This window comes from Eschrichtius robustus, chromosome 7 (assembly GCF_028021215.1).
Source record: "Eschrichtius robustus isolate mEscRob2 chromosome 7, mEscRob2.pri, whole genome shotgun sequence".
NCBI classification, from domain to species: domain Eukaryota; kingdom Metazoa; phylum Chordata; class Mammalia; order Artiodactyla; family Eschrichtiidae; genus Eschrichtius; species Eschrichtius robustus.
The window spans coordinates 50,600,686-50,615,904 of record NC_090830.1 but is presented as its reverse complement, the minus strand read 5'-3'; positions in this window follow the sequence as shown (position 1 = coordinate 50,615,904).

Here is a 15,219-nt window from a genome sequence, read left to right as displayed (position 1 = left end):
TATTTCACTTAGAATCGTCGTACCTAAATCCACTCATCATGCTGCTACTAGCCTTATGACGTTGATTTCATGGCTGAGTGATATTCCATTGTACATAAGGACCACAACTTCTTTATCCATTTTTCTCTTTCCTGGGATATTTAAGGTGTAACGAAGTGGAGGTTCTTGTCAACAGAGCAGCCCTAAACTTTGGGGTGCTTGTGTCTTGCTGATTTTTAGTGTTCCCAATTTATACGCCCATGAGTGGAAGTGCCCTATGCTCTCTAAGCTGAGTATTGTAAATATTTCAGGACACACCGTACACTTCTCCAGAGTGGCTGTTGGCAATTTACATCCCGCCCATCAGCGTAGTAAGGCTCCCGTTTCTCCGTGGCCTGTCCTGCATTTCTGGTTTTGACACTTTATTCAGCATGGCCCTTTTGACCGATGGGAAGCGAGACTTCTTTGTAGCGCTGATTTGCCTTTCCAGGTTGCTTGGTTGGCCAAAAAGGGCGTATGCGTTTTTTCCTGAATATATTCAGGAGAAAACGCATACGCCCTTTTTGGCCAAGGGCATCATTGTCGAGGTTTTGCCACTTTTCCTGTGCTTTAAAGGCGATTCGAATCTGCCTCCTGAAATCTGTTTCCTGCAATTCTGCCTTGCTTTCAAATCCTCTTTGTTGCCTTCCCTCAATGTATTTGTGGACGAGAGTTAACATTTATAACTCTGCAGGTTTGTGAATTGCAGTGACCCTGAACTCCATTTTTCAACTCGCTTTTTTGGGAGCTAGCCGCAAAAGCGCAGGATTGCTTCAGGCCCTATTCTGGTTCCGGTCGGCAGACTGAGCCTGCGGTTAATTATTCTTCCTGATGGGAAAATAGAGTGACCTGTGCCTGTCCCAACACCTAGAGCTAGTCTCTCATTGGTTCCCCCTCTTCCCGTACATCCTCAGGACAAATTGCAACCTGTATGGAACACGAGGTTAAAGGTGCTGATTCTCCAAGGTGGGAGAATGCTAGTAAAGCGGCTGGAATGGCATACCCGAGCACAAGGAGATGAGAAATGAGGTGCGTTTTAGAAACCTTTCCCGTTCACACGGTGTAACTTCTTCTGGGTTTCTCATGCATGGTTTCGATGTAGGAAGGTGCCCTTGAACCTGGAGATTTGGGACCCATGGGATGGGTACCACGCAGTATTACTTTAAATGGTCTGCGTTTGGTCACCCAACCTCACCAAACCTCTCAGCCCCAAGAGTGTCCACCCTTATGTCTCAATCAGCTGCGGGTCTAGATATGGTCAATCCAGGTGGCATCACAGCCCCGGAACGAATTTTGTAAGAATTTCTCTCTTTTTCACTGTCTTTGTTTCACGGGTTTTTAAAATTAATTGAGTTTTATAATGGGGTTTAGCTGCTTTTCACTGCTGTGTTTATGCAGCTTTACATCCACTTGACTCACTTACAGAGAGATATCAATACATAGGTTTTAAGATTCTTACTAGTCAGATATATTCTTGGGCGGTGAATAGGGGGTGTTGAGTCCTGTTCACTGAGCAAGGAGTAGGTCTTGTCTATTACATATTGTCTTTATGGAACGGTATCTGAGCTAATTTGAAACCCTTGTTTTATGCATCACCCCACCTCACCTTTCCCGTTAGGCAGCCATAGTGTGTTTTCTAAACGTGTGACTCTGTTCTGTTTTGTAATTCAGTTCAAGGGTAGCGGTTTTTACATTCCCTCTATAAGTGATATCTTATGATAAGTGTCGTTTTCTGTGTGACTTATTTCACTTAGAATCGCCGTACCTAAATCCACTCATCATGCTGCTACTAGCCTTATGACCATGATTTCATGGCTGAGTGATATTCCATTGTACATAAGGACCACAACTTCTTTATCCATTTTTCTCTTTCCTGGGATATTTAAGGTGTAACGAAGTGGAGGTTCTTGTCAACAGAGCAGCCCTAAACTTTGGGGTGCTTGTGTCTTGCTGATTTTTAGTGTTCCCAATTTATACGCCCATGAGTGGAAGTGCCCTATGCTCTCTAAGCTGAGTATTGTAAATATTTCAGGACACACCGTACACTTCTCCAGAGTGGCTGTTGGCAATTTACATCCCGCCCATCAGCGTAGCAAGGCTCCCGTTTCTCCGTGGCCTGTCCTGCATTTCTGGTTTTGACACTTTATTCAGCATGGCCCTTTTGACCGATGGGAAGCGAGACTTCTTTGTAGCGCTGATTTGCCTTTCCAGGTTGCTTGGTTGTCTAAGAAATGCGTATGCGTTTTTTCCTGAATATATTCAGTAAAAAACGCATACGCCCTTCTTGGACAAGGGCATCATTGTCGAGGTTTTGCCGCTTTTCCTGTGCTTTAAAGGCGATTCGAATCTGCCTCCTGAAATCTGTTTCCTGCAATTCTGCCTTGCTTTAAAGTCCTCTTTGTTGCCTTCCCTCAATATATTTGTAGACGAGAGTTATCATTTATAATTCTGCAGGTTTGTGAATTGCAGTGCCCCTGAGCTCCATTTTTCAACTCGCTCTCCTGTTAGCTGGCCGCAAAAGCGCAGGATTGCTTTAGGCCCTATTCTGCTTCCGGGCGGCAGACTGAGCCTGTGGTTAATTCTTCTTCCTGATGGGAAAATAGAGTGATCTGTGCCTGTCGCAACACCTAGAGCTAGTCTCTCATTGGTTCCCCCTTTTCCCGTTCATCCTTAGAACACATTGCAACCTGTACGGAACAGGAGGTTAAAGGTGCTGATTCTCTAAGGAGGGAGATTGCTAGTAAAGCGGCTGGAATGGCGAACCCGAGCACAAGGAGATGAGAAATGAGGTGCGTTTTAGAAACCTTTCCCGATCACTCGGTGTACCGTCTTCTGGGTTTCTCATGCATGTTTTTGATGTAGGAAGATTGCCCTTGAACCTGGAGATTTGGGACCTATGGGATGGGTACCACGCAGTATTACTTTAAAGCGTCTGCGTTTGCTCACCCAACCTCACCAAACCTCTCAGCCCCAAGAGTGTCCACCCTTATGTCTCAATCAGCTGCGGGTCTAGATATGGTCAATTCAGGTGGCATCACAGCCCCTGAACGAATTTTGTAAGAATTTCTCTCTTTTTCACTGTCTTTGTTTCACGGGTTTTTAAAATTAATTGAGTTTTATAATGGGGTTTAGCTGCTTTTCACTGCTGTGTTTATGCAGCTTTACACCCACTTGACTCACTTACAGAGAGATATCAATACATAGGTTTTAAGATTCTTACTAGTCAGATATATTCTTGGGCGGTGAATAGGGGGTGTTGAGTCCAGTTCACTGAGCAAGGAGTAGGTCTTGTCTATTACATATTGGGTTTATGGAACGGTATCTGAGCTAATTTGAAACCATTGTTTTATGCATCACCCCACCTCACCTTTCCCGTTAGGCAGCCATAGTGTGTTTTCTAAACGTGTGACTCTGTTCTGTTTTGTAATTCAGTTCAAGGGTAGCGGTTTTTACATTCCCTCTATAAGTGATATATTATGATAAGTGTCGTTTTCTGTGTGACTTATTTCACTTAGAATCGTCGTACCTAAATCCACTCATCATGCTGCTACTAGCCTTATGACGTTGATTTCATGGCTGAGTGATATTCCATTGTACATAAGGACCACAACTTCTTTATCCATTTTTCTCTTTCCTGGGATATTTAAGGTGTAACGAAGTGGAGGTTCTTATCAACAGAGCCGCCCTAAACTTTGGGGTGCTTGTGTCTTGCTGATTTTTAGTGTTCCCAATTTATACGCCCATGAGTGGAAGTGCCCTATGCTCTCTAAGCTGAGTATTGTAAATATTTCAGGACACACCGTACACTTCTCCAGAGTGGCTGTTGGCAATTTACATCCCGCCCATCAGCGTAGTAAGGCTCCCGTTTCTCCGTGGCCTGTCCTGCATTTCTGGTTTTGACACTTTATTCAGCATGGCCCTTTTGACCGATGGGAAGCGAGACTTCTTTGTAGCGCTGATTTGCCTTTCCAGGTTGCTTGGTTGGCCAAAAAGGGCGTATGCGTTTTTTCCTGAATATATTCAGGAGAAAACGCATACGCCCTTTTTGGCCAAGGGCATCATTGTCGAGGTTTTGCCACTTTTCCTGTGCTTTAAAAGCGATTAGAATCTACCTCCTGAAATCTGTTTCCTGCAATTCTGCCTTGCTTTCAAATCCTCTTTGTTGCCTTCCCTCAATGTATTTGTGGACGAGAGTTAACATTTATAACTCTGCAGGTTTGTGAATTGCAGTGACCCTGAACTCCATTTTTCAACTCGCTTTTTTGGGAGCTAGCCGCAAAAGCGCAGGATTGCTTCAGGCCCTATTCTGGTTCCGGTCGGCAGACTGAGCCTGCGGTTAATTATTCTTCCTGATGGGAAAATAGAGTGACCTGTGCCTGTCCCAACACCTAGAGCTAGTCTCTCATTGGTTCCCCCTCTTCCCGTACATCCTCAGGACAAATTGCAACCTGTATGGAACACGAGGTTAAAGGTGCTGATTCTCCAAGGTGGGAGAATGCTAGTAAAGCGGCTGGAATGGCATACCCGAGCACAAGGAGATGAGAAATGAGGTGCGTTTTAGAAACCTTTCCCGTTCACACGGTGTAACTTCTTCTGGGTTTCTCATGCATGGTTTCGATGTAGGAAGGTGCCCTTGAACCTGGAGATTTGGGACCCATGGGATGGGTACCACGCAGTATTACTTTAAATGGTCTGCGTTTGGTCACCCAACCTCACCAAACCTCTCAGCCCCAAGAGTGTCCACCCTTATGTCTCAATCAGCTGCGGGTCTAGATATGGTCAATCCAGGTGGCATCACAGCCCCGGAACGAATTTTGTAAGAATTTCTCTCTTTTTCACTGTCTTTGTTTCACGGGTTTTTAAAATTAATTGAGTTTTATAATGGGGTTTAGCTGCTTTTCACTGCTGTGTTTATGCAGCTTTACACCCACTTGACTCACTTACAGAGAGATATCAATACATAGGTTTTAAGATTCTTACTAGTCAGATATATTCTTGGGCGGTGAATAGGGGGTGTGGAGTCCAGTTCCCTGAGCAAGGAGTAGGTCTTGTCTATTACATATTGGGTTTATGGAACGGTATCTGAGCTAATTTGAAACCCTTTTTTTATGCATCACCCCACCTCACCTTTCCCGTTAGGCAGCCATAGTGTGTTTTCTAACCGTGTGACTCTGTTCTGTTTTGTAATTCAGTTCAAGGGTAGAGGTTTTTACATTCCCTCTATAAATGATATCTTATGATAAGTGTCTTTTTCTGTGTGACTTATTTCACTTAGAACCGTCGTACCTAAATCCACTCATCATGCTGCTACTAGCCTTATGACGTTGATTTCTTGGCTGAGTGATATTCCATTGTACATAAGGACCACAACTTCTTTATCCATTTTTCTCTTTCCTGGGATATTTAAGGTGTAACGAAGTGGAGGTTCTTGTCAACAGAGCAGCCCTAAACTTTGGGGTGCTTGTGTCTTGCTGATTTTTAGTGTTCCCAATTTATACGCCCATGAGTGGAAGTGCCCTATGCTCTCTAAGCTGAGTATTGTAAATATTTCAGGACACACCGTACACTTCTCCAGAGTGGCTGTTGGCAATTTACATCCCGCCCATCAGCGTAGTAAGGCTCCCGTTTCTCCGTGGCCTGTCCTGCATTTCTGGTTTTGACACTTTATTCAGCATGGCCCTTTTGACCGATGGGAAGCGAGACTTCTTTGTAGCGCTGATTTTCCTTTCCAGGTTGCTTGGTTGGCCAAAAAGGGCGTATGCTTTTTTTCCTGAATATATTCAGGAGAAAACGCATACGCCCTTTTTGGCCAAGGGCATCATTGTCGAGGTTTTGCCACTTTTCCTGTGCTTTAAAGGCGATTCGAATCTGCCTCCTGAAATCTGTTTCCTGCAATTCTGCCTTGCTTTCAAATCCTCTTTGTTGCCTTCCCTCAATATATTTGTAGACGAGAGTTATCATTTTAAAGTCTGCAGGTTTGTGAATTGCAGTGCCCCTGAGCTCCATTTTTCAACTCGCTCTCTTGGTAGCTGGCCGCAAAAGCGCAGGATTGCTTTAGGCCCTATTCTGCTTCTGGGCGGCAGGATGAGCCTGTGGTTAATTCTTCTTCCTGATGGGAAAATAGAGTGACCTCTGCCTGTCCCAACACCTAGAGCTAGTCTTTCATTGGTTCCCCCTCTTCCCGTTCATCCTCAGGACAAATTGCAACCTGTATGGAACAGGAGGTTAAAGGTGCTGATTCTCCAAGGAGTGAGATTGCTAGTAAAGCGGCTGGAAAGGCGAACCCGAGCACAAGGAGATGAGAAATGAGGTGCGTTTTAGAAACCTTTCCCGATCACTCGGTGTACCGTCTTCTGGGTTTCTCATGCATGTTTTCGATGTAGGCAGATGCCCTTGAACCTGGAGATTTGGGACCCATGGGATGGGTACCACGCAGTATTACTTTAAAGCGTCTGCGTTTGCTCACCCAACCTCACCAAACCTCTCAGCCCCAAGAGTGTCCACCCTTATGTCTCAATCATCTGCGGGTCTAGATATGGTCAATCCAGGTGGCATCACATCCCCTGAACGAATTTTGTAAGAATTTCTCTCGCTTTCACTGTCTTTGTTTCACGGGTTTTTAAAATTAATTGAGTTTTATAATGGGGTTTAGCTGCTTTTCACTGCTGTGTTTATGCAGCTTTACACCCACTTGACTCACTTACAGAGAGATATCAATACATAGGATTTAAGATTCTTACTAGTCAGATATATTCTTGGGCGGTGAATAGGGTGTGTTGAGTCCAGTTCACTGAGCAAGGAGTAGGTCTTGTCTATTACATATTGGGTTTATGGAACGGTATCTGAGCTAATTTGAAACCCTTTTTTTATGCATCACCCCACCTCACCTTTCCCGTTAGGCAGCCATAGTGTGTTTTCTAAACGTTTGACTCTGTTCTGTTTTGTAATTCAGTTCAAGGGTAGCGGTTTTTACATTCCCTCTATAAGTGATATCTTATGATAAGTGTCTTTTTCTGTGTGACTTATTTCACTTAGAATTGTCGTACCTAAATCCACTCATCATGCTGCTACTAGCCTTATGACGTTGATTTCATGGCTGAGTGATATTCCATTGTAAATAAGGACTACAACTTCTTTATCCGTTTTTCTCTTTCCTGGGATATTTAAGGTGTAACGAAGTGGAGGTTCTTGTCAACAGAGCAGCCCTAAACTTTGGGGTGCTTGTGTCTTGCTGATTTTTAGTGTTCCCAATTTATACGCCCATGAGTGGAAGTGCCCTATGCTCTCTAAGCTGAGTATTGTAAATATTTCAGGACACACCGTACACTTCTCCAGAGTGGCTGTTGGCAATTTACATCCCGCCCATCAGCGTAGCAAGGCTCCCGTTTCTCCGTGGCCTGTCCTGCATTTCTGGTTTTGACACTTTATTCAGCATGGCCCTTTTGACCGATGGGAAGCGAGACTTCTTTGTATCGCTGATTTGCCTTTCCAGGTTGCTTGGTTGGCCAAAAAGGGCGTATGCGTTTTCTCCTGAATATATTCAGGAGAAAACGCATACGCCCTTTTTGGCCAAGGGCAATATTGTCGAGGTTTTGCCACTTTTCCTGTGCTTTAAAGGCGATTCGAATCTGCCTCCTGAAATCTGTTTCCTGCAATTCTGCCTTGCTTTCAAATCCTCTTTGTTGCCTTCCCTCAATATATTTGTAGACGAGAGTTATCATTTATAAGTCTGCAGGTTTGTGAATTGCAGTGCCCCTGAGCTCCATTTTTCAACTCGCTCTCTTGGGAGCTGGCCGCAAAAGCGCAGGATTTCTTTAGGCCCTATTCTGCTTCCGGGCGGCAGACTGAGCCTGTGGTTAATTCTTCTTCCTGATGGGAAAATAGAGTGACCTGTGCCTGTCCCAACACCTAGAGCTAGTCTCTCATTGGTTCCCCCTCTTCCCGTTCATCCTCAGGACAAATTGCAACCTGTATGGAACAGGAGGTTAAAGGTGCTGATTCTCCAAGGAGGGAGATTGCTAGTAAAGCGGCTGGAAAGGTGAACCCGAGCACAAGGAGATGAGAAATGAGGTGAGTTTTAGAAACCTTTCCCGATCACTCGGTGTACCATCTTCTGGGTTTCTCATGCATGTTTTCGATGTAGGAAGATGCCCTTGAACCTGGAGATTTGGGACCCTTGGGATGGGTACCACGCAGTATTACTTTAAAGCGTCTGCGTTTGCTCACCCAACCTCACCAAACCTCTCAGCCCCAAGAGTGTCCACCCTTAGGTCTCAATCAGCTGCAGGTCTAGATATGGTCAATCCAGGTGGCATCACACCCCCTGAACGAATTTTGTAAGAATTTCTCTCTCTTTCACTGTCTTTGCTTCACGGGTTTTTAAAATTAATTGAGTTTTATAATGGGGTTTAGCTGCTTTTCACTGCTGTGTTTATGCAGCTTTACACCCACTTGACTCACTTACAGAGAGATATCAATACATAGGTTTTAAGATACTTACTAGTCAGATATATTCTTGGGCGGTGAATAGGGGGTGTTGAGTCCAGTTCACTGAGCAAGGAGTAGGTCTTGTCTATTACATATTGGGTTTATGGAACGGTATCTGAGCTAATTTGAAACCCTTGTTTTATGCATCACCTCACCTCACGTTTCCCGTTAGGCAGCCATAGTGTGTTTTCTAACCGTGTGACTCTGTTCTGTTTTGTAATTCAGTTCAAGGGTAGAGGTTTTTACATTCCCTCTATAAATGATATCTTATGATAAGTGTCTTTTTCTGTGTGACTTATTTCACTTAGAACCGTCGTACCTAAATCCACTCATCATGCTGCTACTAGCCTTATGACGTTGATTTCTTGGCTGAGTGATATTCCATTGTACATAAGGACCACAACTTCTTTATCCATTTTTCTCTTTCCTGGGATATTTAAGGTGTAACGAAGTGGAGGTTCTTGTCAACAGAGCAGCCCTAAACTTTGGGGTGCTTGTGTCTTGCTGATTTTTAGTTTTCCCAATTTATACGCCCATGAGTGGAAGTGCCCTATGCTCTCTAAGCTGAGTTTTTTAGATGTTTCAGGACACACCGTACACTTCTCCAGAGTGCCTCTTGGCAATTTACATCCTGCCCATCAGCGTAGCAAGTCTCGTGTTTCTCTATGGCCTGTCCTGCGTTTCTGGTTTTGACACTTTATTCAGCATGGCCCTTTTGACCGATGGGAAGCGAGACTTCTTTGTAGCGCTGATTTGCCTTTCCAGGTTGCTTGGTTGGCCAAGAAGGGCGTATGCGTTTTTTCCTGAATATATTCAGGAAAAAACGCATACGCCCTTCTTGGACAAGGGCATCATTGTCGAGGTTTTGCCGCTTTTCCTGTGCTTTAAAGGCGATTCGAATCTGCCTCCTGAAATCTGTTTCCTGCAATTCTGCCTTGCTTTCAAATCCTCTTTGTTGCCTTCCCTCAATATATTTGTAGACGAGATTTATCATTTATAATTCTGCAGGTTTGTGAATTGCAGTGCCCCTGAGCTCCATTTTTCAACTCGCTCTCTTGGGTGCTGGCCGAAAAAGCGCAGGATTGCTTTAGGCCCTATTCTGCTTCCGGGCGGCAGACTGAGCCTGTGGTTAATTCTTCTTCCTGATGGGAAAATAAAGTGATCTGTGCCTGTCGCAACACCTAGAGCTAGTCTCTCATTGGTTCCCCCTCTTCCCGTTCATCCTTAGAACACATTGCAACCTGTACGGAACAGGAGGTTAAAGGTGCTGATTCTCTAAGGAGGGAGATTGCTAGTAAAGCGGCTGGAATGGCGAACCCGAGCACAAGGAGATGAGAAATGCGGTGCGTTTTAGAAACCTTTCCCGATCACTCGGTGTACCGTCTTCTGGGTTTCTCATGCATGTTTTCGATGTAGGAAGATGCCCTTGAACCTGGAGATTTGGGACCTATGGGATGGGTACCACGCAGTATTACTTTAAAGCGTCTGCGTTTCCTCACCCAACCTCACCAAACCTCTCAGCCCCAAGAGTGTCCACCCTTATGTCTCAATCAGCTGCGGGTCTAGATATGGTCAATTCAGGTGGCATCACAGCCCCTGAACGAATTTTGTAAGAATTTCTCTCTTTTTCACTGTCTTTGTTTCACGGGTTTTTAAAATTAATTGAGTTTTATAATGGGGTTTAGCTGCTTTTCACTGCTGTGTTTATGCAGCTTTACACCCACTTGACTCTCTTACAGAGAGATATCAATACATAGGTTTTAAGATTCTTACTAGTCAGATATATTCTTGGGCGGTGAATAGGGGGTGTTGAGTCCAGTTCACTGAGCAAGGAGTAGGTCTTGTCTGTTACATATTGTCTTTATGGAACGATATCTGAGCTAATTTGAAACCCTTGTTTTATGCATCACCCCACCTCACCTTTCCCGTTAGGCAGCCATAGTGTGTTTTCTAAACGTGTGACTCTGTTCTGTTTTGTAATTCAGTTCAAGGGTAGCGGTTTTTACATTCCCTCTATAAGTGATATCTTATGATAAGTGTCGTTTTCTGTGTGACTTATTTCACTTAGAATCGTCGTACCTAAATCCACTCATCATGCTGCTACTAGCCTTATGACGTTGATTTCATGGCTGAGTGATATTCCATTGTACATAAGGACCACAACTTCTTTATCCATTTTTCTCTTTCCTGGGATATTTAAGGTGTAACGAAGTGGAGGTTCTTGTCAACAGAGCAGCCCTAAACTTTGGGGTGCTTGTGTCTTGCTGATTTTTAGTGTTCCCAATTTATACGCCCATGAGTGGAAGTGCCCTATGCTCTCTAAGCTGAGTATTGTAAATATTTCAGGACACACCGTACACTTCTCCAGAGTGGCTGTTGGCAATTTACATCCCGCCCATCAGCGTAGTAAGGCTCCCGTTTCTCCGTGGCCTGTCCTGCATTTCTGGTTTTGACACTTTATTCAGCATGGCCCTTTTGACCGATGGGAAGCGAGACTTCTTTGTAGCGCTGATTTGCCTTTCCAGGTTGCTTGGTTGGCCAAAAAGGGCGTATGCGTTTTTTCCTGAATATATTCAGGAGAAAACGCATACGCCCTTTTTGGCCAAGGGCATCATTGTCGAGGTTTTGCCACTTTTCCTGTGCTTTAAAGGCGATTCGAATCTGCCTCCTGAAATCTGTTTCCTGCAATTCTGCCTTGCTTTCAAATCCTCTTTGTTGCCTTCCCTCAATGTATTTGTGGACGAGAGTTAACATTTATAACTCTGCAGGTTTGTGAATTGCAGTGACCCTGAACTCCATTTTTCAACTCGCTTTTTTGGGAGCTAGCCGCAAAAGCGCAGGATTGCTTCAGGCCCTATTCTGGTTCCGGTCGGCAGACTGAGCCTGCGGTTAATTATTCTTCCTGATGGGAAAATAGAGTGACCTGTGCCTGTCCCAACACCTAGAGCTAGTCTCTCATTGGTTCCCCCTCTTCCCGTACATCCTCAGGACAAATTGCAACCTGTATGGAACACGAGGTTAAAGGTGCTGATTCTCCAAGGTGGGAGAATGCTAGTAAAGCGGCTGGAATGGCATACCCGAGCACAAGGAGATGAGAAATGAGGTGCGTTTTAGAAACCTTTCCCGTTCACACGGTGTAACTTCTTCTGGGTTTCTCATGCATGGTTTCGATGTAGGAAGGTGCCCTTGAACCTGGAGATTTGGGACCCATGGGATGGGTACCACGCAGTATTACTTTAAATGGTCTGCGTTTGGTCACCCAACCTCACCAAACCTCTCAGCCCCAAGAGTGTCCACCCTTATGTCTCAATCAGCTGCGGGTCTAGATATGGTCAATCCAGGTGGCATCACAGCCCCGGAACGAATTTTGTAAGAATTTCTCTCTTTTTCACTGTCTTTGTTTCACGGGTTTTTAAAATTAATTGAGTTTTATAATGGGGTTTAGCTGCTTTTCACTGCTGTGTTTATGCAGCTTTACATCCACTTGACTCACTTACAGAGAGATATCAATACATAGGTTTTAAGATTCTTACTAGTCAGATATATTCTTGGGCGGTGAATAGGGGGTGTTGAGTCCTGTTCACTGAGCAAGGAGTAGGTCTTGTCTATTACATATTGGGTTTATGGAACGGTATCTGAGCTAATTTGAAACCCTTGTTTTATGCATCACCCCACCTCACCTTTCCCGTTAGGCAGCCATAGTGTGTTTTCTAAACGTGTGACTCTGTTCTGTTTTGTAATTCAGTTCAAGGGTAGCGGTTTTTACATTCCCTCTATAAGTGATATCTTATGATTAGTGTCGTTTTCTGTGTGACTTATTTCACTTAGAATCGCCGTACCTAAATCCACTCATCATGCTGCTACTAGCCTTATGACCATGATTTCATGGCTGAGTGATATTCCATTGTACATAAGGACCACAACTTCTTTATCCATTTTTCTCTTTCCTGGGATATTTAAGGTGTAACGAAGTGGAGGTTCTTGTCAACAGAGCAGCCCTAAACTTTGGGGTGCTTGTGTCTTGCTGATTTTTAGTGTTCCCAATTTATACGCCCATGAGTGGAAGTGCCCTATGCTCTCTAAGCTGAGTATTGTAAATATTTCAGGACACACCGTACACTTCTCCAGAGTGGCTGTTGGCAATTTACATCCCGCCCATCAGCGTAGCAAGGCTCCCGTTTCTCCGTGGCCTGTCCTGCATTTGTGGTTTTGACACTTTATTCAGCATGGCCCTTTTGACCGATGGGAAGCGAGACTTCTTTGTAGCGCTGATTTGCCTTTCCAGGTTGCTTGGTTGGCCAAAAAGGGCGTATGCGTTTTCTCCTGAATATATTCAGGAGAAAACGCATACGCCCTTTTTGGCCAAGGGCAATATTGTCGAGGTTTTGCCACTTTTCCTGTGCTTTAAAGGCGATTCGTATCTGCCTCCTGAAATCTGTTTCCTGCAATTCTGCCTTGCTTTCAAATCCTCTTTGTTGCCTTCCCTCAATATATTTGTAGACGAGAGTTATCATTTATAAGTCTGCAGGTTTGTGAATTGCAGTGCCCCTGAGCTCCATTTTTCAACTCGCTCTCTTGGGAGCTGGCCGCAAAAGCGCAGGATTGCTTTAGGCCCTATTCTGCTTCCGGGCCGCAGACTGAGCCTGTGGTTAATTCTTCTTCCTGATGGGAAAATAGAGTGACCTGTGCCTGTCCCAACACCTAGAGCTAGTCTCTCATTGGTTCCCCCTCTTCCCGTTCATCCTCAGGACAAATTGCAACCTGTATGGAACAGGAGGTTAAAGGTGCTGATTCTCCAAGGAGGGAGATTGCTAGTAAAGCGGCTGGAAAGGTGAACCCGAGCACAAGGAGATGAGAAATGAGGTGAGTTTTAGAAACCTTTCCCGATCACTCGGTGTACCATCTTCTGGGTTTCTCATGCATGTTTTCGATGTAGGAAGATGCCCTTGAACCTGGGGATTTGGGACCCATGGGATGGGTACCACGCAGTATTACTTTAAAGCGTCTGCGTTTGCTCACCCAACCTCACCAAACCTCTCAGCCCCAAGAGTGTCCACCCTTAGGTCTCAATCAGCTGCAGGTCTAGATATGGTCAATCCAGGTGGCATCACAGCCCCTGAACGAATTTTGTAAGAATTTCTCTCTCTTTCACTGTCTTTGCTTCACGGGTTTTTAAAATTAATTGAGTTTTATAATGGGGTTTAGCTGCTTTTCACTGCTGTGTTTATGCAGCTTTACATCCACTTGACTCACTTACAGAGAGATATCAATACATAGGTTTTAAGATTCTTACTAGTCAGATATATTCTTGGGCGGTGAATAGGGGGTGTTGAGTCCTGTTCACTGAGCAAGGAGTAGGTCTTGTCTATTACATATTGTCTTTATGGAACGGTATCTGAGCTAATTTGAAACCCTTGTTTTATGCATCACCCCACCTCACCTTTCCCGTTAGGCAGCCATAGTGTGTTTTCTAAACGTGTGACTCTGTTCTGTTTTGTAATTCAGTTCAAGGGTAGCGGTTTTTACATTCCCTCTATAAGTGATATCTTATGATTAGTGTCGTTTTCTGTGTGACTTATTTCACTTAGAATCGCCGTACCTAAATCCACTCATCATGCTGCTACTAGCCTTATGACCATGATTTCATGGCTGAGTGATATTCCATTGTACATAAGGACCACAACTTCTTTATCCATTTTTCTCTTTCCTGGGATATTTAAGGTGTAACGAAGTGGAGGTTCTTGTCAACAGAGCAGCCCTAAACTTTGGGGTGCTTGTGTCTTGCTGATTTTTAGTGTTCCCAATTTATACGCCCATGAGTGGAAGTGCCCTATGCTCTCTAAGCTGAGTATTGTAAATATTTCAGGACACACCGTACACTTCTCCAGAGTGGCTGTTGGCAATTTACATCCCGCCCATCAGCGTAGCAAGGCTCCCGTTTCTCCGTGGCCTGTCCTGCATTTCTGGTTTTGACACTTTATTCAGCATGGCCCTTTTGACCGATGGGAAGCGAGACTTCTTTGTAGCGCTGATTTGCCTTTCCAGGTTGCTTGGTTGGCCAAAAAGGGCGTATGCGTTTTCTCCTGAATATATTCAGGAGAAAACGCATACGCCCTTTTTGGCCAAGGGCAATATTGTCGAGGTTTTGCCACTTTTCCTGTGCTTTAAAGGCGATTCGAATCTGCCTCCTGAAATCTGTTTCCTGCAATTCTGCCTTGCTTTCAAATCCTCTTTGTTGCCTTCCCTCAATATATTTGTAGACGAGAGTTATCATTTATAAGTCTGCAGGTTTGTGAATTGCAGTGCCCCTGAGCTCCATTTTTCAACTCGCTCTCTTGGGAGCTGGCCGCAAAAGCGCAGGATTGCTTTAGGCCCTATTCTGCTTCCGGGCCGCAGACTGAGCCTGTGGTTAATTCTTCTTCCTGATGGGAAAATAGAGTGACCTGTGCCTGTCCCAACACCTAGAGCTAGTCTCTCATTGGTTCCCCCTCTTCCCGTTCATCCTCAGGACAAATTGCAACCTGTATGGAACAGGAGGTTAAAGGTGCTGATTCTCCAAGGAGGGAGATTGCTAGTAAAGCGGCTGGAAAGGTGAACCCGAGCACAAGGAGATGAGAAATGAGGTGAGTTTTAGAAACCTTTCCCGATCACTCGGTGTACCATCTTCTGGGTTTCTCATGCATGTTTTCGATGTAGGAAGATGCCCTTGAACCT